At 39.4% G+C, this 26,479-nt stretch overlaps 1 protein-coding gene and 1 non-coding gene across 5 annotated transcripts in view; both read right to left on the bottom strand.

Moving 5' to 3' along the window:
• MACROD2 (mono-ADP ribosylhydrolase 2) overlaps window positions 1–26,479 on the bottom strand; it is a 910,189-nt gene that overhangs the window by 495,791 nt on the left and 387,919 nt on the right. The window lies entirely within an intron of this gene.
• On the bottom strand, window positions 1,562–1,751 carry LOC142035126 (U2 spliceosomal RNA). The gene has a single exon (XR_012651799.1). It is a non-coding gene; the product is annotated as a U2 spliceosomal RNA (small nuclear RNA).

Raw genomic sequence — 26,479 nt, 5'->3', positions numbered from 1 at the left:
GTCAAGAAAAATGAGGAGCAATCATTTTGTTCCCATGACAAACAAAAGCTTCCTTGCCAGGAGACACTGTATATTGACAATAACCGGTAAGCATCATAGCACGCATAGTAATAAGAAGCTATTTTGCTGCAGTGGATTTCTATCTTGTAGACACTATTTTTTGGCTCTATCCAGAAATTTTAAAGAATCAAAATACTGTATTTTCCATGAAATAGCAACATTAAAATAGTTACCATTAACAAACACTTAATTTCCTCCCCTCCCTCCCTGCCCCAAACATCAGCTTTGTTTAACATGTCCTAATTTAAATACTGAGGCCATAAATAATGACTAAGAAATCATCAACTGATTCAAAATGCAAGGAACAGGAAGTTTGGGGTTTTTTTAGAAGCTATTATTTTATTTTATTGCAATTAATTTGGTAGTGCACCAAGCTACCACCAAAATTGTCACACCACCAAATTAACTTTCTTTTTATTAACCATGGCAGGTCAAATAATTAAAAAACTGAAGGTGTCTTGGAAATGAGACTTAACTCAAGGACACTAATTTACAATGACACAGGTTCCTCCCTTCTGTATTACCTCACATACTTAGTAAGAAATCCTTAAAGGGTCAAATTCTTATGTCATCTAGAAATTATTTTGATCAGTCTTTATCTGAACTGTACTCATTTTGTTTCTAATACAACTTCCAGTTTTCACCCTGTCACATCAACTTGGCCTTTAGTGGCTTGATTCTGTTTCAAGAGATGTCATAAATGATGCTTGTCATCACCTGCTGCATTACCTAGACCTCAGCAGTAACTGTGTCACAGGCCAAATAAAACCAGCTTTTGTTAGCCACCCACTGATTGTGACATGTATGAACAGTTCTGGGCCTCCAGTTTATAAAATGGCATAAGCTGGTATTTAATCAATCAAAAATGTTCAAGTGAACACCAACTCTCCATAGTTTTTGGCATATTTCTGAATATATTTTAAACACTTGTGAAAGCAGTGTTTCCTCAAAGATATGAATCACATTTATTTCTTTCCAATGGTCTTTAATCAAACCAAATCAAACCCTATATGTACCATTTCACCATGATGTAGTGTATGTATCTTCTCTTTTTGAATTTGCGGTTATTTCTGATTGCTATTTTATCTCATTTTTCAGAAAAACAGAACCTGTAAGAGTGACCAGTGAAAATAAACAGTGATGCAATGACTTGCTCTTCAGCAACGATGAGACTGAGTGTAGGCTCACTGTATCTGTAAGTACAAAGCAATGCCCAGACCTGAAGGTGATAACCTGATGTTACAATACTGGACATTACAAAATGGATATTAATATGGACTGAGAAGATGTGAAAACAAGATTGAAATGCAATCAGAAGTGCAATTTTATTTTAATTTTACAGGGGTTTTATGGAAGCTCAGGAAAACCGCTGAGATGAAAATAGGTGGAGATTAAGAGAATACTTTAGAGAAGCATAATCTATGCTTGCTCTGTTCCTGCTCTTCTCTTCACACTCATTTATGGTCATTAGGGCGCTTGTTGCCTTTTTTTTTTTTCTTTTTCTTTTCACACCATTCTAGAAACACAGCAATAGCCAGCTTTATGCATGAAGAGGATGGCGTAAGCTCCTAGTACATTTCCCAGTCCCCAAACTCATTTAATATAAAATCCTCAAGTTGAGGACTTAGCAGATATTAAAGTGATAAAAACATATGCTACACTTGATCTTTGCCAAAAGGTCAAGAAGCAAACATGAATCAGCAGACTTGATGGTTTCTTGGTCTGACTCAGTGAGCACACTGAGACGGAATCATTGTAAGATTTTAATACCACAGTAGCAAAAATTATGTAGCTTTATCATTCAGATTTATTTCAAGAAGCTGCAGCCAGACTACAGACCCCAAATAACTCACTCCAGGATTTCAATGAGCTCATGATTTTGCACACACAGTAACTGTTCCAGGACAGGAACTTGGGAAGGCTAATGATGCCATGTCCAGCCTCCCAAAATATTCCAGACTTGGTCAGATTCTTTCCTCTACAGTAAACTAAATGAAAAAAAAGACCCAAACAAAAACAAAACCAAAAACCCAACAACTTTCCCTCTAACCTCCTGCTGCCCTGCTACCCCCCGCCCCAAACACTTAAGCAATCTTCTGGTTTCTGAATCATTACGGGGTTACTTCAGAACCTTCTCCCCATGGATTACAGAGCAACACATCTCCCCTACAGAAAGTATTTCACAAAATTCTAAAAAGTTGAAGGACTTTTTAATAAATAGCATACTATGGACAGAATTACATACTGCAGTGCTTTTTCTTAACACTTGCTGGACTCACTAGAGCATCTCACATGCTAATTCAAAGACTACATCTCAGTCTTGCCAAAGCATGATTTTTAATTACTCTGCATCAAACTCCACAATAAATTAATACAGAAAATGTCAACACACAAAGAACAGTAAGACAACACTGCTAAAGCTTAAAAAATTCATCCCTGTGCGTGGAAACTAAAAATGTCTTTTGAAGTTAATGAGTAATCACAAAAGACATTTGAGTAACTTGGAGCGAGACAAAAATTTCTTTTAAATTATGTTCATTTTCAAGAACATTTTGTAAACAAGCTTGGAAACCTTTTTATTTCCCATTATATTTTCAATCACTCATTATAATTACTGATTATTTATAAGAATAGAACAGTAGGTCAAAAGTAAAAGGAAATGTATTGTCACAGCAGAAATACCCAGCTAATATACTGATGTTGGTGTTCTGAGTTGCACAAGAGAGCCAGCCAACTGTAAGGTAATTGTTTTACTTTCAATACAGAGTATTCAGTGAATCAGTATCAGTAAATCTATTGGATTTTAATGAGTTAAAATATTTTAATAGCATTGCTTTGTTCTTTGGTTTAATCACCTCTCCCTGAGGCTTTGAACAACATTTAAGCATGTGCTTAATCTGCTACTGAAGTCAACAGAACTTTCAGTGAATACTGGAAGTTAAAGTGCTTAATGAGATTTACTGAATCAGAACGCGTAAAAATTGATGTGAACAGAATCAAAGCCCAGAGGCATTAGTCAAGTCCACCCTGAGTTTCCCTAAAGATACAGGGCCTCCAAAATGTGAATGAAAATTTTATAATTATTATGACATCTCTACTGTACAACCGTATTTCTGAAATAATTATGTAGCAAAACACATACCAGAATTTATAGGTCTTTAAAGTAGGAAAAGGAGAAGACCCTTGAATTTACCCTAAAATACTAACTGAAAGCTTTTGTGGAAATTTTGTTTGGCATCAGTAGTTCAGCAATACCCTTTGACAGGAGACAACTGTTGATTTATCTCATGTTTCCTCCAAAAAGAAAATATAGTGTAATTAAAATGTTTTGATTGGGGGCAGGAGGGAATGGAGGGATCAAGTTAACATACATATTTTAGCTATCTGTTCCTCTGTGAAAAAAAAGGAATGTAATCCAATATTAGTATCTCACTTCCTCAATCATTCAGGCAAACTGTGTAATCCTCTCAAACCTGCATATGAACATCTGCATTATACCAGATGATACTCTTTCTCAGATTAAATTAAATTAAATTACCTGCATGCCTTTAACCCCTTTTTTTACTACCAAAGACTACCATTTCTTCCTAATGCGGAGGAGTTTAGTTTAACAAATAACACTCAATGATCTTTGAATGCAGCATATAAAATATAGAATTGTTCTTTACTCTTTTGTGTGACATTTAAATCGCTTAAGTGAACATTTAATTGAATTGCAACTACTAAATATTTTCCTTGACAGTAAATATTAAAAAAAGGATTTGACTCCAGGAGAAAAATTCTTCAGATTCCACACTCACCATAAATGTTCAAATCTGACTTAACAATATTTTAATTCTTTTTCTTCTAGCTTACATGGAGGATCTGGTTCTGACATCAAATGTCAGAGAGACTTTTTTTTTTCTGCCCAGAAAAATTAACAGTGTATTGGAGAAATGTTTAGCAATTTCTTTTAATATACTGTCACCAATCCTTTCTCTAATATACTGTCAAAATCAGCAAATCTGTTAGAGACAAAATTTACAAATTTAAATTTTGAACATAACAATTGTTACTTCAATATGGCAGTCATTAGCATGGAAGGAGTTAATCTTCCCATCTCTTTTTAAGAGTACAAAAGGCTAGGAACGGCTGTCACTCAGGTGATGAATACAAGCTGCCAGCCTTTTAAACAGCATGTACAGCATTTGAGCTCTGTGTAAATGCATGAAATGTTTTCTGCATATAAGCACAGGCTTCTCAAAAGTTCAAGTTGCTAAATGTTTAAATAGTGGCTTTGTCTCAGAAGCATTTCAGCTACTTCCATACAAGAGGCCCTTTTAACAGACAGATAGACATTGAAATGACAACTTAGCAAGGCCTGAGAGATTATACTTAGAAAGTCTTAAATAACAAGGCCTCCACCAAATGCTGTTGCAGCACTGCATCAAAGTCTACACAACCCGGTGTGAAAAACCTTCCTCCTATAATATATCATTTCATTTAAATGACAAGCATATTTTAAAGAGCACAAAAATGATTGATATCAGCATTTAATGATGTTTAATAAGTGGCCATCTGTCAACAGTCAAGGAGTTAAAAAAGCAGCACATTATTATTTCCCAAAAGATTAGAAATATTGATGCTAATTAAAAGGCACATTATCATTATCTCAAAGCAATGTCTAAACACTAATCAGACTTCAAGCCCAGTGCAGGGGAAGGGGGAAGACCTATGGATAAGACTGTTCCTCAAATGGGTCATTTGAGTTGATAATCTCTAAACTAGTGTTACGATAGCGTACAGATCAGAACTTGGCAACTAGCAGGTAACTCCTGACTGGGTGGGCAACCAATTAAACCCTGACCTGACGTATGACAGGTTATTTATTTTAAATTCAACTCTTTAGAATAAACCTTTGGCAGGCTTTTACAAAGAATTGCAAAAGAAGAGAACTATGCTAAATGTGGCATTTCACTATTTATTTTTTCTAATTTTGCATACACAGTATTTCAAAACAAAATAAAACTTGGCATCATGGTGCCCAAATGTATGATTAATTGCACCATACTAAACGGCAGTGTACTAAGTATTTTTAGCTGACAAGTGGATTGATGTCACATGCACATAAGGGACTTCCATAGCCAGTTGTGACTGAAACCCACACAGAAAGGAACAAAACCCATGAACATGGTGTCTGTGAAGCACTTTTGTCTGTTTGGGCCTTTAAGAACTCCCTTCTGGGCTTCAGGGCTGCTTAGGCTCCTCATGCTGAGTGCTATAGAGGAAGAAGGTACATAAAGGTAGGTGGTTCAGGCTGTTGCAAATGTTTGCCTGGAGCTCTGCCTTCAACATGAACAGTCAGTTTATTATCTTTTAAAATGTGGTATTTATTGACATTTTAATAATTCATCTCGATCCGAACCTCTTTTAAGCAAACAGACCTCTACTAACCTCAAAATCCATGCTTCATGTTTGAACAGAAGCAGCCAGCAGCCCGTAACATGCTTTTTGTCTTAGTATGTAAAAAGCTGACAAGACTCTTGGCATTTATTGCTTGCAGAGAGGCAAAGTCATAGGCCATTGGCAAATGTTTCCCTGCCCTGTTACGATATGAGATGTGGAAGCAAGATATGACTGATCCCACCTCCCACATCGTGGAAACTATATGTACAGTCCCAGGTATAGCAATACTGACTCTATGAGCCTTGCTCATGTTTACCAACATTACGAGGCCAGTTGAGCAGTTTCGTGGTGCCAGAGGAAAGAGGCAGGTGAGTGGTGCAGAATACTCCAGCGCTGAAGATAAGTGAAGCATAGACAAACACAAAGTAAAAGGCATACTGGGAACAGATGGAGAAAACAGGGATGGGAGAATCACATTGAATGTATGGAAGAACGGCAAACTGAAAGTGTCACAGCTGTGGCTGCAGAAAAGCACAGCTACCCCTGCAACTGAGGCCCAGGGGCATGAGTATTCATACATAATTACGACCAGTCATTTCTTCCACCGTATTTTTAACAGCAAACTTTTTCACCTGTAACTGCCACTATCAAATTACCATCTCCACGGTGCAAAGCCACCTCTAGTCTTCCTCCGCAGGTCAAGGAAGCCATTCATCACCGTCAAGTGAAGCATAATTCTATTTTTACTTGTCATTTTCAAACCATCGCTTCACACAGGTGTGACCTCTGATCCTGATGTTCCTTCCAACACTCCCCTTGCCATATTCTCACAGTCCTCCATTATCTCTTCCCTAGGAAATATTTAAAAACTTAAGAAAGATGTCCCTGGTTGTGATTATCCTATTCTAATCTAACTCCTTGATCTTCAGCATAAACACTTCAATCATTCTGGCATTTTCATTGACTCAAATTAAATGCAGAGCCAGTAATTATTTCACAATCCCCTTGCCCTTTCGTACACAGGTCTTCTGCCTTACACAATGACAAAGTATTACCTCCCAGATCCTTAAACGGTTCAGATACTTCAGATACGCTTTCGATATGAATCTGACACAAGGGGACTCTTAAGTAAACCTAGTGAGGCTTACCCAGTACTAATTATTAGCAATTACAGTGCTTTTCTAATGTTGAGCTCCAATGCTCAAACATGATGCGAGCCACATAACTATACAATTGTTCCACTGATTAACAGGTTCCTCAGGGTGATCATGAGCACTAAGTACAAGATCCCCTGTATTTTGCAGCCTGCTAAATGTAACTTCAGTGGAGCTGATGCCAAAAGGGAAATTCAAAGTACTGTGTAGGTAAATTTGAGACAGGACGTTTAGACAGACACACAGAAATTAAATAATACCATCACTATCCAGTTTTACTTATGTCATTTACTTCCATATTCACTACATTTGTTTTAAACTCACCAAATTCTTTACTATTTGTGCTTCACAGATTTGCCTTCTGACTCTAAGCAACTGTTGTACATTGTATAGCTGTCAGTGCAGAAGTGGAATATATAAAAAGCTGGATAATTGTAAGTTGGGGCATATGGCACTAAGGAGAATGCAGGAGTTAGTGGGAAGAAGGGAGTTTTGTTTTGATTTTTTTCAAGAGTCCGGATATGACTAAAGCTTTTTCCGGTGAGCAAAGAAAATATCCCTTGTTTCTCTGTTTCTCCACAACTTGAAAAGTTGCTTGCTTTTTTTTTTTGCCTTTTTTTTTGGGGGGGGGTGGGGGGGTGGAGGGGAGAAGAAGAGAGGAAGAGAAGTTTAACATTAATTCTAATTTACATGAAAAAAAAAACCAACTTCCTTCTGGTTCTCTTATTCTGTCCCAAGAAAATACATTCTCAAACAGCATGCATTACACTGAGGTTTTTGAAAAAAAAGCACAGAAATGAGCTAGCTGCTGCTGTGTAAACATATCACACTTCATAGCTCACATGCATTGAAATGACCAGCACAGTTCGTTCTTCTCAAAGGTATTGCTTCAAGCTGATTGCTGACTCAAGACAAGAACACAGCTCTGGTCACAGTGAGTTTCTGAGTATTTTCTCTGCAGCTGCAGGGTATAGAGGGTTTTCTGTTTGTTTTGGTTTTTTTCCTCTTTTTCATATGAAACCTCAGATTCTGAAGTACAGTTTGGCAGTACCAGGCTGAATTTGCTGCCAGCTTCCTACGGTACAGAATCTCTAATAACACAAAGCCCTGACTATCTCCTTGCCCAATATATAACCAAAATTTTGCACCATAATCTTGTTCTAAAAATATGACTTCTTGTTTTTATCTCTCAGTTGCAGCTAATCCTTACTGTCAATTGGGTTTCATCCATAACAAGTCTGCCTGTGACATGTTAGGTACCAATGCATCTCTTAACAAATCCTCCATGCACGGCGTGGTTCACAGAGTGCACAGGCTGCAAAAAGGACTGCAGAGACAGAGCCTCTCTTCTCTAATGGGATCAGAAAGGCTGTGCTTTCACATAGAAGACGCTCATCAAATGAGAGGATGGGAGAGACAGAACCCTGTCAGGGAAGTCCAGGCTTACGTATCGCATTTTGAGTGGATAAGCAGAACACAGCATTCATGATATTTGTATTCTTGAACACCTCTTGTGTCGGGTTGAATTACTGGTCATGTGTTTATTGCTGTCATGCTGGAAAGCTGACCCAGGCGATGTTTGCTTCATGCTCAGCAATAGAGCTTTTTTCGAGGCTTTAAGGGCTAGCATTGTATAAGTTGCTCTCTAGGACTTGTCCTTCCTTTTCTCCTCCCCTCTCCTGTTCCTGCTTCAATTTTACGCTTGTTCACTTTGCCCAATGTTTCAGAAGAAAAAGCAGGAGGCAGTAAAAACTGGACAAATGTTTTTGTCAGGAGTGAATTATAAGAGGCTTCCCTTGTTTTGCAGAAGGAATAATGGGAGTAAACTCAGTGACAGTTATTTGGTCTCCCCACTTTTAAAACCTGCCTGCCCCCCTATCCACAGCAGCGTACATTTAATGTGCAGTTGTGAAGGGGAGAAAAGTGTCAGACACCACCGTGCTCTCCCGCTTCCTGTGGCACATTCACCAAGCTCCCTTGCAAGATGCTATTACACTGTGTGGCTGCTTTCTTCCACTTTCTGAGGGAAATGGCTCCATTTTCATCTCATTGACAAAGAAATTAAAAGTGTGCTTAAATTCACTATAGGGACACTTGACACCTAGGGGGTCATTTCTTCCAGTTATCTGGGATTTTAAACCAATTCCCACAGGGTGCTCTGGACTCCTCTGAAATACTCTGTCAAGCCAAGAGTTTCAGTTCACTCAATGACCGGAAGTGCTGCAAAACTGCTCTCGATGGGTGCCAAACTGCTAATAACTGAGAGATTACAGTGGCCATGTAATCAAAAATTACAGGTACTCTAGTTTTGTCTTTGGAGATGTCTGAGAAAAAAAGAGTATGCCTCTGTCTGTGTATACACACAGACACATTCTCTAGTAGTGAGAGTGAAACCATGTAACTGAGGGTCCTTTGAAAAGGAGTTGTTTATATATTCTGTTCTCGGATAAATTAGATGGTGCAGCAGAATGACACCGCTAAACACAGTGACAACATGTTCACTCACATACTGCATCATTGTAAATCCTTTCAGATTCAGCATCTTATAACACCTCAACAAATACAAATTACAAAAATTATTTATCTGTAGTAGATTTTCAAATAATTCCAATATTTACATTATGGTCTATATAGTTATTTAATGTTATAATCAGTTGAGACACCCAAAGTATACCCCATAAAATTTCACCTTGGGCTTTCTGCTGAAATGCTGGTATGGCAAAACCTCCAAAGGACATTTGGACTTAAGTAAATACTGTGGCAGGCACTTTAGAAAAATTCATACACACAAGTCTCTTAATATTGTTTCCTATATACAAAAATCCCAAATGATCCAGGCGCATTCATTAATAATACACATTAATGAGCAGAAATTTCTTCACATGGACTCTATAAACCTTCAAATACTTGCAAGATAAATACTTCGCTTTCGTGTACTAAGAAATGACAAAATTTTGGTTTTGATGAAACACTTGGACCTAATTTTTGTTATATCAACACTTGTACTAAGCACAGACGGGAAGAAGTATGAATTTATTTTATGCTGCCTTTCATATGTTCATAGCAATATAAATTTAGAGTTATTGTATTATTGCTAACTAAACTTGAGATCCTTCATCTGGGGAAAACATGCAAGGAACACCCAGATTCCAGAATGGATGTTATTTGTTTGGGTAAAAGGAATTAGGCTACAGGCACTCTACACACCTTGTAATTAGGTGAGATTCTGAGGACTTAAAAGAAGAAAAAGAAAAAAAGGGCACCTGAACAGATTTTCCCATCTGCTTTCAGAATGGCTGGTCAATCAGCTGTCAGCTAAACAACTCAAAAAAAAAAAAAAAAAAAAGAGAGAGAGAGAAGGAAGTTAACTGACATTATTCACTAACTGTTTAAAAACACTAGCAAAACCACACAACTCTTCCTCTTGTCCAAGCAGAGAAGCCAACATATGCTCTTATTTCAGGGGGACACTTGTCTCTCTGAACAGTAACCCTGCTTCACCTAATAAATTGGGTTTATGTGTTTATATCCAGTAACTTCAGCGGAATTTAGACACCTGTTCAACTTTTTTTTTTTTTTTTTTAACTCAATATGACAGTAAAAAGACCTACTTAAAGACACCTTACAAGTGAATCACATCTGCTGGAGGAAGATAATAGTACAAAGGATAAAAAGAAAAATTGCACAAATTCCTTATAACGGTCAAAGACTTCAGCTTTTCAAGGCATCTGGTGAACTAAACAAGTCCACTGGGACCACATGGCATGTAAACAAATTAACATTTTGTTTAAACATCAATCAACAAGATCTTTCTATGCAAACCCAGGTCAGCTGCACCGGCAGCTGTTAAAGTGGTGACATTCCTGTCTTACACAGAGGCTAAGGAGTCGGTGGAAACACCATTCTACTTTTAAAAAATCTCCCTAAAACCTTACACTTTACAGTTTTCAAAATTTATACAAATCATGTCACATTATAATACCTGGGGACAATCTCCCCAATTCCTTCCGCCATCCTCTTCTCATTCAAAATCTTGGAGGTTAAAACCCAAAACCATTCACTCTTAAACAGCAACCACTGCAATTTTTGTACATTGCTCTGTACTGCTCATTGTCATGGCCATAATATACTTTAGACTCGGTTTTACAGGGTAGTGACATAACACAAACTCTTTCAGAAAAACACAAAACGAAAAACACTGCATAAAACATCAATCAACTGATCAGAGCATGCTTGCAAAGAATTCTGTCGGATTACCCTCTTAAATTCATAGAATTTGCAGAAAGGTAGCACCTTGCCACTTGGGTGGCACAGTGTGAGCCCAGGAAGCCAGGCAGATAATACCATATGATTCCAATAGAACAGCACGGCCCGTCAGAGTGAATCCTCAAAATCCTTCGTGGAAGGTGACATATACAAATAAAGGCTGAAACATGGTATGAAGGCGTACTTCGGAGGGAGGTGGGGAAAGGTGGTGGGGCAAAACCACGAAGAAATGAAAGCCACTCACAAAACCAGATAAATATTTTTCTTGGTCTTTTCTTTAACAGTTTCTCGAAATTTTATGTAGCTTGCTTTAATGAGGTTTCTTTCAGTATCAAGAAACAACACTGAACTTTGCTAAAAACAGTCTCGATTTGTTAAACACATTATGAACTACAAAGAACACACACAAAGACATCCTTCCTCTTAGCCACGTAAAAATACATGATCAAGCTGCAGGTGATAAAAGAGTCAAGGATAACAAAATCCAGTCTACTTCGCTGCGAGTGAACAAGTTATGCGCATAATCCCTTTCCTAGATATTCCTAGCGCACTGTACAAGAATTTTAAAATGTGTCGCACATGACGGTTCTCCTAATACCTTTAATTAAAATACTACCAGAAGTTATAATGAAAATGGATTATGTCTTTTTTAATACACTAAAAGCTCAAGCTTCTGTTATTTTACATTCTGGTAAAAAGGAAATGAACAATGAAGCCACATTTTGGGATTTAAGATAATCACAAGATTTTAAGTTGAAGGGCAGGAAATAGGCCTCATTTTTAAATTTGCTTTTAACAGATACAAGCCTTATGTTCCTTTATTATTACAAAGACTCTCATTTACAGTTTCACCCTTTTAAACGCCCAACATTTGTTCACAAGCTGCATCTTCCCTCTGTCTCGATATAAATGACAAACACTGGCTCCCACTGAATGAAAGGAAGCTAGTTAATAATTGGCTTTATTGTCATTTCTGGCTGTTTTGTAACCCTCTGGATTTTGCTCTGAATGCAAAATTCTTAGTATCATCCTAATTTCATGGTGCTCAGCACACTAGCATGTGACTACTTAAAATAAAACAAGGCTATTTACTGTTTGAAAACTCTCCCACTCCTATCTGACAAAAGCATTTTATCCTTTCCTGGATAAAAGCTGGGATATGGGGGCACAGCAAGATGAAGGTCAACTGACTCCAAGACCCTTGCACACCCATGTGAAAAGCCGTCAGGTCCACACACTAAGGGTATTCAGCACGTTTTAGTGTTTTTAGTTTTATGGGGTTCAGAGCATCACTCCCCTGATTTCCATGGCAGCTGTAAGAACTGCAGTTGCCCAGGCCTCTGTCTCTTTGTTCCAGAAACAGAGACATCAGCAGGTGGTATCTGCTTGACATGATGATGATGCCAGGTCCTCCACAGGGAGACAATAATAGTGGCCATGCAACAAGACAAGTAACAGGCTGGTCTCTTCTCCTTCATAAGACTCCCACCTCATGATTTCGGCAACAAAACAAGACAGGGATCTCCTTCACAACACAAGCCTGATTCCTAGAGCTGTATCATCTTCTGCAACCAAAAAATCTTTTGGGCTCTATGATCACGTCATTGAAAACTGAATGATGATGATCATACACAAAGGAGAAGACTTAAGCAAAAGTGTGCCAGCAACTGTAACTCTCTGACTTTCTTTTAATGCATAGCTTCTGTATGTAATTTCTGGGATTTGGAGACTGGGAAAAAAGATTAAAATTGGTTTGTTTGGATTATTATTTTTTCCTGTAAACTGGTTGTTTGGATTTCCCCCCCCCCCATCCCCTGTAAACTGGAGAGCCAAAGTGATATCCCATTATGAAGCAGCATGTTGATGCTGACAGGTGTATCATCAATTCCAAAGATCCACTTATCAAAAATCTGGTACCTAAGCAATTGAAGTAAAAGACAGAGGTAGCAGGTTATCTGCTGCGATAACAGGACAATAACATACATATCTGCTACTGTGTTTCATAAAGTATTTGCTAACAGCAGAGAAAAATCCTGAGTTCAATTCCAGATTCTCGATAAAGGTGCTGCACTTATTACAGATCTATCCCACTCAGCTCCATTCCTCTTGCAGAACACAGCTGTAAAACGTTAACACCTCTGCTGAGCATGAGACAACACAGGGTTTCAGTGCCTTACTGTAACTTTGAACAACTTAGACAGATGTTTTACAAGAAAAAACAGAAACCATAACCCCTTAATAATTTTGAAACCCTTGCTCAAAGCATGAGCTCTGCTTCCTAATAAAAAACCCTTTTTTTTGTTTTATTATTGACAAAACAGCATTCTACTTACTCTTGGTCTCATAAATGCTTCAACTGTTTTCAAATGGACTTTTCAGGAAAAAAAAAAAAAACATGTCAGGGCACAAAATGGGTATTAAAATCTCTCAGCTCAAAAAAGTGAAATATGAAGAACTTATGATCAGCTGACAAAAAGAAAAGTGAAAAGTAATAAACAATGTAAAGTAAAAAGGCTACCTGCTCCACCCACAATTATTTATATTACTGGAGTGCTTGCTTGAAGACTCCACCCACAATTATTTATATTACTGGAGTGCTTGCTTGAAGACCCAAACTGTCATACAACTCCCCACCAGGAACTGTGGGACAACGAAGTCCCTGTTCTGAAAGGATTTAATGAATGTTGGCCTTAAAATCATACCCTGATAATACTGCAGTGCAACTCCAGTGAGAGCTTCAGTGTAACTGTGCCACATGAACAACTATGTCCCACTTACGAAAACAAAAGCTGATTTAAGATTTAACAGAATGTAATAAATTTGGGATCCAACTATAGTATGATGTAAGACAGAATATAAATTCATTGTCGCTGCCAATATATTTTGCTCAATCGCTCTGCCAGGTCACATCGACCTGGAAAAAGAAGTATGCATATGTGTGCAAACCTGAGTGCATTACACATGCACCTCTTCAAGAAAGGATACCTATGCAGGATTGATGGCTACCAACAGTATTTCTAATGGCCTTTTTAATTGGCACTACGATGATTAATTGGGGCCTTCACAGAACTCCAGGAGTGCTCATTACCAAACAGCATGGTGTCCTGGCACACTGTGTGGGTGACCGTTATTACTAAATAGTTACCAGATCATAAGACACAGATAAGATAAATTTTATACACATCTATGAACCCCAGAAATTGAAGCCTACTACTGAGGCAGCAGGAAAATTCAGTTTCCTTCTTAATACATTATTTCAGCGGTGCCCATATGCTCAAAGAAAACAGAAAAGGCCTTGAAAAAGATATTGAAAGCAGGCTACATATGTAATAAGCATTAAATACACCATGCAGTATTACTTGCCATTGCATAAGTTTACATTTGCTCACAGCCACACACAGGGTATTGCAGTTATCCCCACAGACAAGAGCAGGAGTTAACCAAGCAAGGCCTGGTTACTACATGTCAGTGATTGCTGGGAGAAGAGCAGGTATCTGCAGGAATGCCCATCAACACAAATACCTCAGCTACCCCTAGCTGCTGCTGCCCTTCACAGACAGAAATGCCTGATGTGCTTCTTTTTGCACAAGACCCAATTTACTGGTCTGTTGAGGCTGGCTAACCCGACACTGACAGCCAGACGGCTGTACCCAGAGCAGCCATGACACCACGGGCACGCCAGCCGTGCAGGGGCCAGGCGGGAGGCGGCAACGTGGAGAGGACCTCAAAGGCTTCTGCTTTTCATTTTTGGGTTAGAAAGCTCTCATCCTGCTTCCTTCCTCTGTCCTGCCATTTCTCAGCACAACCCGAGCACAGTGTACAGCGCCGGCCTCCAGGCTCACCACAGCCCTTCTCGGCTCCTGCCAGTTTATTGAGACTCGCTATACTCGTTTCTCAGTTAAGGGAGTATTTGCTGCCGCAGGGGCTTCCAGAGCCGCTAACTCCATGACTCCGTGCAGCACCCACGATGTTTTAGGGTGCCTGTCAGGGGTCGGCTGGGGGGGTGGGGGGGGGGTCGGCGGGAGGAGGTGAGGGGCTGCCCCAGCCGGTCCCAGCCGGATCCCCAACAGACACAAGCACCGCGCGCCAACACCCGGCAGGGGCGGAGCTTGGGCGCCGCTGCGTAAGGGCCGCGAGCCCCACCGCAGGGCCGGGTCACGATCGGAGAAGGTGCGTAGCCGGCCTAGCGGCGCTGGAGAGGGGCTGAGGAGCGGCCGGGCCGGGCTGCCCGACCCGCCGTCTTTGTGGCAGCAGTGGGCCGCTCACGGGCGCATTCGCTAGTGCTCGGCGCCCCGCGGAGGTGCCGGCCGAGGAGACGGGGCCGCCCTGGGCGGCTGAGGGAGAGACTGCCAGGCGGGGGCCCCGGCACTCGCTGCGAGGACGTGGTAGACGCTGATGGGGCTAACGGGGCCCGCTCAGTGCTTCCCTCACAGCTGGGTTACAGAAGGCAGCAGTGCCGGGGTTGCTTTTACTTCTGAGTACCAGCATCGGTGATTCAAAGCTTCTTAACTGTCAAAAAATTACATCTGATTTAAATTCTCCCCATTCAAAGCTGTTTCTAGGCAGTGACAGCACCTCCACTGGAGTTTTGAAGTCTGCCATTTTGCTTCATTAATACTGTGGTGACAGTGTACTTGGCCCATCTGTAACAGAGATGGCTGATGGGCTTGGGTATGTTCACCAACTCAGTCGGCAACACCATGTGTAAAAGCCTGTGAATGTCTCCAATATGTGATGAAGAAACATTTAGCCATTTTAAAATACTTTCTAAATGATCTTGGATAACATTAACACCATCTTAAAATTCTGTGAATGACTCAGGATTTTGTCACACACTGACAAAGGACTCAGATTCTCACTAGAACTATATAAAACCTTACACAAATCTCCTGTCAGCTTCAATCCATTAAAAATAATAAAGGTATGCTCAAAATCGGGGACCAAAGCAAATTTTGTTTAGACTTAACAGATTCAATTTACTATGCTGTTAATCAGCTAGCACCGATACACTTTTCACTTTGCCTTGACAACATGATCTAATACGACATTTGACTCCATTTACACCATCGTGAATCTGTAAAATGCTGGTTACAACACGGATTCAACCCCAGCTGCAGGTCAAAATTAAGCACTTGGGCAGTTACCAGGCAAGCTGTTGCTCCCAAAGCATCATCCATTGTGCTGAGCATCCTGTGTTCGTACTTTTGCAATATCCCCTCCAAAACCAGAACCTTCAATAACGATCACCCACCAGCCAGCGCAGGAGAAAAGCTTAAGGTCATCTCTTGCCCGATTAACTGACTTATCATTCTCTTCCTTTCTGCTTCCCACTCCAAAAAAAAATGGAGGCTTTGCTGCATCTGAAAAGGCTTTCAGCCTAAATAGAAGAAGACAAGGAATAGATATGATGACCAGCAGAGTATAAGCCCCATGAAGATACAGGAGTAGCTTCCAAGAGTACATTTCTTAATTAAAAAAAAAAAAAAAAAAAATTTTTACTCTTCTGATGAGGACAAAGTTCAGGACTGTTTCCAGAGCTGAGCCCATACTGCTAGAAGCCAGCCAGGGACTGGTTGTGGTAAAGCACTGTTAGGGCAGTTGGCTGCGCACCTCAAATACCCATGTGGCACAGAGTTGCGTACAGGCTAGTTGGGGGGTTTGCTTTTAGTTGCAGCCTTCTGTTAAGAAACACACCTATTTTCTGAGAAATGTATCTTCCCAAGCGCATCTCCAACTGACTTCCACCACAAGGATATACTGCAGTAATGCAGTTTTCCATCTCATTTTGTGAGCTAAGTAAAGGCAATGCCAAGAAAAAAAAAAGCCGACCAAAGAGTCTGTTGTCAGGAGAGTGTGCTTTTTTAGCCATGAAAATAATGCTGGAGTAAACTGGCTTTGAAAGATTTCTGAGTTTTGTGTTTTTGAGGATTTTATGAACAAGTCTTAAATGCATTTGGATCATTAAGAATTAGTTTAAGTTGTACCTCCCTAGGAAAGAAACTACTGTAAATCAATCTTATTTTAAATACACGTGAATGGCTTAAAACTGCATTGTATGCCATCACTAACATGCATTAGCTTCCAACTCCAAAGTAGATGCAAGTTTTGCTACAGAGCTGAAGATATCATTCAAAAACAGATGTTAAACTGTCATGAAAAGCAGCTATCTTACTGAATAAATGAACTTGGTTACAACATTAAAAATAAATTAGGCAGGTTAAATAATAGATGCCCTATTCAACATTTTTAGATGGTGTAAATAGCCACCTCTATGAATCACAAATCATGAGAAATTGCCATGTTTCTGGAAACGGATATTAATCTCCTTGAAACACATGACCTTGCACTCGCGACGCATGGCAAGCTTGCCCAGTAGAAGCTCATGGAAAAAAAAGAAAAAAATAATCAGAAGAACTGACACATATGACACATTTGTAAGAATAATTGAGCCGGTGAATCACAAATTCCAGCCTTTTTCCCAGGAGAACTGCTTGTACAGGAAAAAAAAAAAAAAAACAAACTGGGGGGGGGGGGGGGGGGGGAGAACAAACAAAACAAAAAAACCCAACAAAATATGTCCCTGTTTTGAAGTGATCTCCATTTTTTAGACTATTTTTTAAATTTGAAAATTATTCTATTTTGCCGTTTTAAAGAAATAAGGGTAACAGCACACTAACTGTTGTTAAAATGAACCTTTACTTCAAGTTTGATTTAATAAGGAGTTTGTAAAAATACTGTGACACAAATGAACTCAGTATGTTCTCTTCCCTGGCCTCCAGTAGACAGAAAATTACATTTTCAAAATCCATTGACATGAGTCAAATTTTCTTGCCTCTAGAATTTTTATGGTTTCAGACATATCTGACATACCATTTTTGCTACCCTCTTGTTAACTCTCTTGAATCATTAGCGGCATTTCAGTGTACAGGCCGAGAATGCCAAATTAAAGAGTAGATTTCAGTTTTTAAGCCCCAGGGCAGAAAAGGTTGAGCACATCACAGAGAAAATGTATTTTACTTCCAACTTGGATTGCCTGTGCTCTCATTACATTACCTCAGCACCCCTTCAGCTTCTGTGTGAAGCAGAGGCATATTAAGCTCTGAAGGGAGCTCATTCTTCTGTCCTATAAGCTAAAGAAAGACATTTCTGGAGTGATGAGAACTGCTTGAGTTGGATGGAGAAGATACTTGAAAATGCCTCATGGGGTTCCAGCCATACAAGCCTAAACATAATAGCACTGAATTGGGGGTGTGGCACACCAGAAATTTATAACTGCTGGTGGACAAAGCTTTTATTGCCTTTAGAAACACTGAGATGAAAGGGAAAAACAACTCTACATTGAGGGAGGGGGTGGGGGGGAAAGGTGAATGCACACAATGGGGTTTTTATATATTACCAAGATGGGCTTCTATTGCTATGGGACTTTTCTCACTCATTGAGCTAAGACGATAATTTTGTGGTGTGTCAGCAGACCAACTGAAGGACTTAACTGCAGCGAGGAGGCTGGTTGGTTCATGCACACCTTGACAAATGGCTAATTGCAGGTGTGGGCTGTTTTGAAATTCTGAGCATTCATATGTCAGCTAAAGAAATCACAGCTGAAATCTGGTAGAAAAGGGGAGAGGAAAAGCACAGCACAGAGATGGGGAGAGAGGGAGGGTTCATTACACACAGCAGCGGAGTAACTACAAAAGGATGTGCAAGAAGAGCACTAATGTGCAACTGGTGCCAGTCATGAGAGGTGTCTAGAGACATTAGGCATAGAAAGCAAAAATACAACAGAAAAATTAAAATAAACATGTATCTTTTTCCACAGTTCCTAAAACTACTTGACTTCAGTTCCAAGAAAAAGGGGATTATGAAAGAAGAAAAAAATAAAAGAAAAAAACCCAACCAAAACAACCCCCACATACCAAACCAACCTCCTTCCCACACCCATCTCTTTCCTTCTTCCAAAACCAGCAACTCTAGAATGAAATAAAAAAACATAAATCAGTTCAGTTACATGAAGGCAGGGACAGAGGAAGAAGCTTTGAACATGGTAAAAATCAGGGATAAGATGACTGCATAGAAAGCAAAAGACAGCTACCCCAGCAGAGTAAAAAACATAACTATTCACAGAAATCTCATTGCTACCTTAGTCATGAAGGACATCCTCTCGTAGGACCTAAGCTACCAAAGGGAAACTGTTGAATTGCCTTTCCTCAGACCGGGCCCTCAATGTACACCTTCATCAACGTCTTTCAAATCTGCACATAATCACTTCTCATTCTGTAACAGCTGTGTAATTTCTTTGGGGACTGATACATTAGGCGGTTGTGAAAGAATACTGCCCAAAATATTTCAGATTAGTTTCAAAAAATCCACTCAATAGACCCTGCTTTTCAAAATACTGGCTTTTCATGCAGCATTTTCCAGTCTAACTCCTCTGAAGAAATAAATTCAATTTAAGAGGAAAAAAAGGTACGATCTTCTGTAACTGGAAGAGGCAAATCAATACCTCATAAGTGTGGTATGCGCTAAGATAATTAATTTTCCACAATATGCTCAAATCTCAGCAGTGAAAACAGTGTAAGACCAAATGAATGACTAAATATTCTACATACTAAGAGCAAGAAAACACTCTTTCACTCTTGTTAAATAGATCAAATGGGAAATGGTTTCTATGGCTGTCAAACTGCAGCCAGTCTGAACACCTTGACTTCTGAACCCTATGGATAGTACCGTAATTGTCTTTTCTTAAGGGTTTGTTAGAAGCTTCATACTATATCAAAAACCTTTTTGAAGGGAAAGGCAACCTTTAAAGGTCTCATTCATTTGGACTATGCCTCATTTCTATTATTCCCAAAGCTCATGTAGATTTTATCCCTCTCATTCTTTGCAAGGTCATATTCTTCTGTCATTTTACTCGTTACATCCCAAGCTTCAAGATCAGCAAACACAGACTTAAATGCACTTCACCCTCACACTACGGAAAAAAAAAAAAAAAAAAATCTTTCAGAAGAGGCGATTTTGACATTGGCTGCCTGCAGTTTGACTCCATACCTCTTCGCACTGAGATGAAGAATAATACTTCACTTTATAATGCTCACCTTGTGATTGCGTCAGTAATGAAACCCTCCAAGCAGGGATCAGTTAGAACAGCAAATGGCTTTAACATTTCCAGGGAGCAAAGGAATTGAAACATACCACATTCCACATTTTCAGAACAAAGAAGGGAGTAAAATACACAGGAAAAAAAAAAAAAATCTTCTTGGTGGAATGTTTTGAAAGAGTGGATGTGTATGGCTGAAGTAGCTGCTGTGCTGTATAAGGCACTATGCTTTTGTTAACCATAGCTTAAAATCAACAGTAAGTCCAAGATAACTGATCACCAGAGTATTTTCTGAAAGTATTTAAATCTATTTCCACTTTTTCACAAAAGCAACTATGTGACCAAAAAGCTGTCCTGAAGGAAAGTGTGGCACTGCAACGGTTTCTTCAAGATTAATTGTAAATATATTCCCAAATTTCTAACACCATACACAGTTATACATAGGAAGTTAAAAAATACTGAGCGCAAATGCACAAGCAGAAGCAATAAAATAAAATCCAGTCATAAAATCTGCCCCCTTCTGAGTGGGATTTCACAGAGTCTCAACTGGAGGAAAGTAGGCAATAAGAGCAGATCTGTGGGTGTTCGCACTATACACAAGAATGTATGCAGGCATATCTCACTGCATGATATACAAGTTATGTCACTGGAAATTTCACATCTTCTGACATGTCATCCCTACAGACCAAGAATCTGGTCTAATTTTGATCATTTCTGACAAGTTATTTTTATATAGCAATGTATGGACAGAATCCAATCCCAACCTTGCACCATCAGAGAGCAGGGGAGAAATTGTTACCTGCCCCTCTTCCGAGACCAGATTCTCTGTAATGGACAGAGGACTTCCCCCCTTGTTTGAATCAAAGCAGAAACAGTAATTTGATTCTCAGTTTTTTAAAATTTGTAAGTGCAGTTTTATCCTGAAGAGTGACAAGTTGAAGATAGGTCCTCCTATCTTTAGATCTCTATGTGCCTTCAGTATTTAGTCTGACGCTAGATAGGGAGATGATAGTTAGATGGTTAGAAAGCCTGAATTCTGTAATTCTTTGACGAATAGCCAGCTACAAACAAATATTTTTATTTGTGTGCATGACATTTAATCTGAGTCCTTGAGACAAATGAAACGCTAAAATTTCACATCTACAATTGTATCCCCTACATTCACTTTTCAAAGCATGACTACGTCCCTAAAAGAAAAAGGTTTAGAACTGTGCTTTCTGATGCAGTGAATTGTTACTAAGCTAAAATGGGGCTGCAAGGATGATAGCCTGGATGTGTGAAACAGTTGCTCAATGGGATGAGGCCTAAGAAGATCATAAAAGCCTGCCGGTGATGCCAGCTAATGAAGTCACTCCTTCAGCTCAAGGACTTTGGTACTGTCAGTCTTGCCCTCAGTCCTTGCTGAATATGCGTCTGTATTGGTTTAGACTTTAAAGCTTCCATGTGTATTTTAAGCCTACTTAAGGAGAAAACTATAGTATTAAGGGGGTTTTATGTAACAGTAGCACTGAGAAATAAAACCAACAACCCATTTTCTGAGAAACTCCGAGTTCGAAGTAATTCAGAGTGATCACTGGAAACTGAAAAAAAACCTATTTCTTGATTTATTATTTGCAAACTTGAACTAACATACGCAGCACTATATATTGTCAGCCACTCAGACTTGCCAGTATTCTTAAAAGGCATGTAAATATTTTAGATTATAGCATAATGATGTAATATAGATGTATTTTCTTTCTTCTGTATATCTCTGCTTTGTAGTTACAGTAAATATTTTGCCATATTTTAATTTTAAGAGGAGACAATGTATACTAGGAGGAGGAAAATCTAATACTAGGAGGTGGAAAATCTAATAAAAATACCTTCAGAAAGTCCACAAAGATTTTAGTTCAAGGCTTTCTTATTATACTATTAAATGATTTAATGTCCACTCTGTGTATGAAGCAATGTTATTTATTGCATACCTGCTTCCAGAAGAACACTTGAATATTTACAAAGAAGTACAAATACATCATAAATTTTCCTGTAACTAACATTAAAACATGAAAACAACTGCTTTGTATTAAAGAATTACACAGTGCCAAACAATTAATTTGGAGGAAGAACATCAAAATTACTTAAACTGGATCTTGACTGGTACACTTCAGTTGCATTTTCTCCCAGGGTTTATACCAACCATCTTAGATTATTTAAAAGTGTAAAGCTACATTATTTTCCACTGATCTTATGTTTCTATTCCCATTGTCATACACAGGTACCAAAAGTTTCTCTGTCTATTGTAGACAGTATGCCAGGCTCCCATCCCACTGGTTTGGGGCAGGTTATTGGAAAACCTAATATTTATCTAACACTTCCCTGCTGACGTAGCAGTATGAAACAGCTCCTACATGCATCAGACCTGGACCACCAGAGGGGCAGAGCTGCATGCCCAGGAGGGTGTCAGCCAAGAGCAGGGCTGCCTTCAGCTGCGGTGAGATCAAAGCCCCAAACACAGGGCATGCATAATTGAGAAAGAGCAGCTCATTTTTTTTTTCTTTTAGTCTGGTTTCAAAACCCCTTGCTTTGTTCTCAAGTTAGGTGGCAAGTGCTCAGATGGCTCAATGACACCTTCTGTACATGAACGGTGCTTCTGTGTATATAAAAGGAACAAAAATGGCATTCTGAGCAACAAAACTTTGTTCAAGGAATTTAGTAGAATTTCTTCAAAGGCACCTTGGGAGTTTGGTTTCCAGACCAAAAGTGAACTTCAACATTGTGAAATCTATCAATTCATATACTAGGGCACTGCTGAATCATATCAGCTACGTTTCAGAGTTAAAACTCAGCTTTCTACAACTCAGATACGGTATAGTTCAAGAAGTACGAATAACAGAATGTCCTGGTTTCAGCTGGGATAGAGTTAATTGTCTTCCTAGTAGCTGGTATAGTGCTATGTTTTTGAGGTAGGTATGAGAAAAATGTCGATAACACACTAATGTTTTCAGTTGTTGCTGAGTAATGTTTAGCCTAAAGTCAAGGATTTTTCAGCTTCTTATGCCCAGCCAGCGAGAAAGCTGGAGGGGCACAAGAAGTTGGCACAGGACAGAGCCAGGGCAGCTGACCCAAACTCGCCAATGGGGTATTCCATACCATGGGATGTCCTATCTAGTATAGGAACTGGGGGCAGTGGGTGTGGGAGGATCGCCGCTCAGGGACTAACTGGGCGTCGATTGGCAATTGCATTGTGTGCATCATTTGTATATTCCAATCCTTTTATTATTACTGTTGTCAGTTTATTAGTGTTATTGTCATCATTATTAGTTTCTTCTTTTCTGTTCTGTTAAACCGTTCTTATCTCAACCCACGAGTTTTACTTCTTTTCCCTATTTTCTCCCCCATGCCACTGGGTGTGGGGGGGAAATGAGTGAGCAGCTGTGTGGTGCTTAGTTGCTGGTTGGGGTTAAACCACGACAGAGAAGTAGAAACAGTAGGAAAAGCTCAGAATGGTACAAAACACCTATTACAACCAAAAATATAATGGGCATGTCTTAAACAACAGAACTGTGTATTACAGTATGAAAATCTAAAGCATCACTTGCAACCCTGCAAGGGTGAGGAGCACTTTCACACAGTACCACCCCTTGTGAAATAATTTGTACTAATGTGCAACACCAGAAAAGAGGACAGGATAAACACCAGCCCCAGAGAGCAGAGGTGGGATGCCAGCTACCAGGGACTTCAGTGGAAGACGTCAGTATTTTGAAGACCGAGGAGAATGTCTGGGTGTTACTGGAGTATTCCCATCACACCAGAAACTCTTCTGGTGAGGTCTGGAAAGGACAAACCTGCTGTGTGAGAGGAGTTGGATTTTGGGGTTGAGCAGGAGCCCAACCCGATCCCCAGTGAGGCAGTTTGAGTTGACTCAACTTGGAAGGGCAAAGCAGTTGGCAAGAGGGACAATTCAAGCAACAGGAGCCTAAATTGAGACTTTCTAGTGTACAAATGAAAACCAGGGACTGCAGCAAATGGTTCTCAAGCAAGTAGATTAAGAAAAGCCGTAGCCCTTACCCAACCTCTGTGGTCAGAGACCAATAAATTGTATAATGATACGGGGGGAATTGTGAACGTTGTGTTATTGTTGGGGAATGTATAACTGTAACTTCCTAAAAGGGCTCTGCCGGGTCTCAGGACTTATCCTGCTCAGCTAAAGGGATTACTTTACCACTCAAACCAGTCCCCATTCATAGAGTTAACTCCTGATTTTTTAAGAGGCTCAGGTTCTTGACTACAGAAGGTTATCTCTGGGGTGGGCAGTTACAAGCCAGGATCACTTAACCAGCCTGCTGAGACTCCTACCTGACAGAGGTACCAGCACACAAAACTGTTGTCAAACATGCTGAATAATAATGTTTGCTAACAGATGGAAAAATTTACCAATAAGGACTGGGGACCCTCGACATTATTCAACTCATAAAACTTTTTAAATGTAGATTTTTGGACAGTTGGAGTTTTTGCTCAGTTTACTACCTTTTACTCTGATTTTCAGGAAGACAAATTATAAACAAAGTTTCTGAAGAACTCTCAGAATACACTGAGTCACTGGAAGGAGTCTCTTTAAGAATAATAATAGAAAAAAAGAAGTCATGAAACTTAACCTGAGGATTTGATTGGGCTGTAATTATCCTCTTGAAACTCAATTTCACTGGCATCCCACCTCAAAAGATGAGCAAAACACAACATGATTCTGTGATTGAAACCTGTCTGCCGTCAATCCACATAACTGCCTTATACTTCACATGGACCTGCTCATCTTGTCAAGCAAAGAAAAATCTCATAATCAGTTTTAGCACCCCGGAGCCCTTCCAATTCTCAAAGTAATATTCCAAACAGCTCAAGTAGAGCACAGTAACACACAACTCGGCAGCCAACCTATTGTAATGCTACGAAAGAGCAGAACTTCAGATGATAGAGGCCATAAATTTATAAAATCCTTTTAAGGCCATCCATGCCACAATATGAAACTCAAATGAGTACTTCTCCCACCTGTTTGTTATGGGTTGGGGCTTTTTTCCTGGAAAAACTGGGAAACAGCAAAAGGACAGAGAGTTACCTAGCACTGTAAATCTGTATGTTAAAAAAATATATCATGTACTCCTTTAGTCTATGCAGCATGCTGCAGAATGGGCTATAAACAAATATAAACAGCTCTCAAATCCTACTTTACCTGCTTGCATACATGAGTACAAAGGTATCCTTGGAGTGGAGGTGCACCTGATTCCCTACTAACCAATCCCTAGAACAGCATCAAAAGAAGGAATCCATAGCCTATAATTATGCTATGCAGGCATTATATTTCCATTGTTTGGGGGGAAATCTTCTGGGAAATAAATGTGAATTTATAGCAATCTAATATATTTATTATTAAATATAAGTATTCCTCATACTTAGTAATTATTCAGAATTATTAATATAATTTTATTACAATCTGCATATTAAACAGGAATCAAATAGGTACAATGAACAATTTGTCCACAGGTTTGGGAGAACCTTCATCTAGGAAAACTCTTCAGAATACCTGCTTTCTAATGCTTCTGATACTTCTTAAATCAGCCTGTACTGCATTTTTTTAATTGATCTTCAAAAGCACTACTACAATAGAAGTAGTAAAGGCACCTGTTAGTTGAAATGTATAGGGCAGAGAAAAAGTTTGAGTTCAGATTGCTAAAAACTTGTTAATTTTGTGGATAAATACAATCATATAAAAATTAGGGTGCTGGGACAGCACATTGCTTACTCCTGATGATGTTCATCAATCATGAATCAATAAATCGTATCTTAAGAGGAGGAGATGGAGTACAAAAGAAAAAGAAATGAAACTCAGAGGGATGGAAAAGAGGCAGCACTGTTTTAACACATTATCTTCCACATCTGGAATCCAGCAGTGGGAGCCTGAGGAAGGGATTAGGAATTCATAATTCTAGATCAATATTTCAGCGTAACAGCAAGCTATATCATCTGTCTAAAGAATGCCTCATTTAGGTAAAGTTTAAACATCTGTTGCTAACATTAATTTCTGCACATATCTTGTAAAGCTCCTTCAAACTTTCACCTAAAAGGAAGTTTAGCACCAAATACTTCAGATATTTTTCTAGAAAATGAGCTAGCAGCTGTCAGGCAGGGGGAGATAAGGGCTTGGGGGTTGGGGTTTTGTGAAGGGGTTTTGTTTTCTTTTTTTCTTAAAAAAAAAAAAAAGGCCATAAAGCAGTGCCAGACTCTGGCCCAGCTGATGAATACTCTGGCCTTCATGTCACACTTGGGTTTCTCTGTAGCTAAACCCTGCCAGCTCTTTGCATGCTGAGTCTGCTGCAGTGAGAAATGGATTTGCAAAGTCCATTTCTCTCGGCAGTAGGTTGTGTGAGCTTTACACATGAAAGGGTTGCTGAAGGGAACTCGCTGAAGTGGTAGTCAATGTCCTTCCCAAGGCCTTTTCATCTGGAAAGCCACTTCTGCTGCACGTTGGAGTCCGGTAACAGATAAAGTT

This window comes from Buteo buteo, chromosome 9, assembly GCF_964188355.1.
Source record: "Buteo buteo chromosome 9, bButBut1.hap1.1, whole genome shotgun sequence".
Classification (NCBI taxonomy): Eukaryota; Metazoa; Chordata; class Aves; order Accipitriformes; family Accipitridae; genus Buteo; species Buteo buteo.
Note: the sequence above shows the minus strand (reverse complement) of the source record. Positions and strands in the feature narration are given on the sequence as shown.